Source organism: Lathyrus oleraceus, chromosome 6 (assembly GCF_024323335.1).
Source record: "Lathyrus oleraceus cultivar Zhongwan6 chromosome 6, CAAS_Psat_ZW6_1.0, whole genome shotgun sequence".
In the NCBI taxonomy this organism is placed as follows: Eukaryota; Viridiplantae; Streptophyta; class Magnoliopsida; order Fabales; family Fabaceae; genus Lathyrus; species Lathyrus oleraceus.
This window is the reverse complement of record NC_066584.1, coordinates 310,056,439-310,059,077: the sequence shown is the minus strand read 5'-3', so window position 1 is coordinate 310,059,077 and position 2,639 is coordinate 310,056,439. Positions and strand designations below refer to the sequence as shown.

The following is a 2,639-nucleotide window of genomic DNA, read 5'->3' as shown; positions in this document are numbered from 1 at the left end:
GAATTTCTTACTTTTGCAAGTCGATGAGTTTAAAGGGGTGTGTTACACAACACAACACAACACTTTAAATACATAAATGGAGAAAATTGGAAGGTTTTCAGCATGGGGGATGGGGAAATCAAGCCAGGCTCTAACTGGTAGCAATTGATTCTTGGCAACAAATGTGTATTAGAATATTATTTAGTATTTATAACTTGAATAACATTTCCTGGGAGATAACAGTGTTTTTAGTTAATGTTTTCATAAACTTATTAACAAACTGGTGAGACAAAAGTATTTTATAAGGAAACATTAATAACTAAATTGGTGGGGTGCGCCAGCAATTGCTATAGTGCAACGCAAGAGCGACACGCGAGAGACCCAATAGCAAGCTACTGTGGTGGACTCTCCCCCTCAAGAAATAAATTTAATATCGTGTGGACCATTGGCCCACATATCAGATATTAAACTGATAAGAACAGATACTACACTTGATCTTAGCCAAAAGGCCGAGAAAGGTATGCTTTTTCCTATTGCTGGCTTTGCTTTTTATATTACACATTTCCTCTGTTTCGTTCTTGGCTCCCTGATGTGGGACTTACAGCACTGCACAAAACTTGCATGGATATATTCGTACTTCAGCTTATCAACTCAACCACTTTCTTCCTTACTACAACAACAACTTTCTTTCCTTTTAATTTGTTACTGGTTCAGCAATCTACCGTCATTCACTTCTTCCTTTCAATTCCTGTAACATCATTAAGTCAATCTTTACTGCTTCATTTCTTCCTAATAAGTGTGGGAACCGACCAATTACAACAAGACACACATAAACCCAAATATTGTTTATCACCATGAATCGCTTTTAACCACATCAAATTATTCTTTCTATTCAAAATCAACTTAATATTTTTTTAAATAAACTATTCTTTAATATTGTTTAAATAAATTATTCTTTCAATTCCAAATCAACTTAATATTGTGTTCCTAGTGCAAAATGGAGATTGAAATATTTTCATTTTTAAATGCGTGCTTGTACCAATAATAGCCGGTTCTTTAAAACACTTTGGATGCGTTGATGTTTTTGTAATTTTAATCTAAACTTGTAAAATTATTTGACTAATCACATACCCGACTTCAACAACAATTTTTTCTCTTAACAAATATATGTCTTATCTTCTTTTTAAAAATATATATCTCTTAGATTTAGGTTTAAATATGCAAAATGTCCCGACAAATATTTGTCAATTTGATTTTAGTCCTAATAAAAAAAACGCTTTCAACTTTATCCTACAATTTCAAAACCCTTGTAATTTGGTTCCTCTCGTCTAATTTTGTGTGTTGAAACTAACAAATATCTAAGAATTAAGAATTGAAATCAGAAACCTAATAAGTTGATTCAACTATTGATATATGAAAGGAGGAGCTTAAAAATCCTAAAAGAATCATTAGCAACTTCATAAAAAAAACTCTTTTGAAGAAGAAGAAGAAAATTCAACTCTGGTAGTTTTATTTGAAAGAACAATCTCAATGGACGAACGATCCTCAAAAGATTCTTCATCTGATTACAAAGAAATTTCAACAAGAAGAATACTTGCTCCAATCAATAAATAAGATGAAGAAGCTTCATCCAGTGGAATCTATGAAAGAAGAAATAAGGAAGAAGTCTCGTTAAACAATATGTTATGTTTATAATTTTATTTAATTATTTGTAACTATCGTCATATTTTAATTATTTAGTTTATAAATGAATATCATGACAAATTAATAATATGCCGATGAATTTATTTAATTATGTAACAAGGGAATGGAGACTTAAGCAATGGGGAAACTAACTCGCAATGTATGGCAACATGCACCTGAGTTCTCAAAACTCAACCATGACCATTATTCCGATCACGAAACATCAATCCCCGAACAGACTTACGTCTAAGCCAGGTCCGGTTCATGCGTGCTCGTATGATTCGACTTTCCCGGTGGATATCGGGTCCTCTATATAAGTTTAGTATGTGAAGAGACCCCTAATAGTATGAAACTAGGTATGTTGAACTTGACGAGTGGCATTCTTGAAGAGATCAAAGAGGGCCCGGAGACCGATGTGAGGTTGGTTGACCAACTTGTGTTAATCAATCAGAATAAGGGTGGCGACTTCAGAATTGATGAGACTGGCGTGATGAGGTTCAGAGATAAGGTTTGTGTACCATATGTACCTGAGCTTAAGAAAAGTATTCTTGAGGAGGGTCACAGAAGTAGGTTGAGTATTCATCTTGGTGCCACTAAGATGTATTAGGACTTAAAGAAATTATTTGGGTGGCCAGGAATGAAAAAGGAAGTAGTTGAATTTGTCTATGCTTGTTTGACTTGTCAAAAGACAAAGATTGAACATCAGACATCGTCAGGTCTGATGCAACCTTTGAGTAATGCTCCAGGACCACAAGAGAGGGGGATGTCATATAGTTTGGCCTATTAACACTTATGGGCATCGCTTCTCGGACTTCACCAACAAGTGGTATTAGAGCCTGGTTGGCTCGGTGGGAGAGTGGAAGTGGATCCTAGTATGGATAAAGACTAGTGATGTGGTTGACTCACACTTGCTGGGGAGAATGTTGGGTGCAAGCATGGGTGGTTAAAGTCCCACGTCGCCTATAAATGGGTGGAAT

General features: G+C 35.2%; 1 non-coding gene across 1 annotated transcript; it reads right to left on the bottom strand.

The window, feature by feature from the left end:
- Nucleotides 1–306: 306 nt before the first annotated feature.
- On the bottom strand, nt 307–501 carry LOC127099816 (U2 spliceosomal RNA). The gene has a single exon (XR_007794283.1). It is a non-coding gene; the product is annotated as a U2 spliceosomal RNA (small nuclear RNA).
- Between the last annotated feature and the right edge of the window lie 2,138 nt (nt 502–2,639).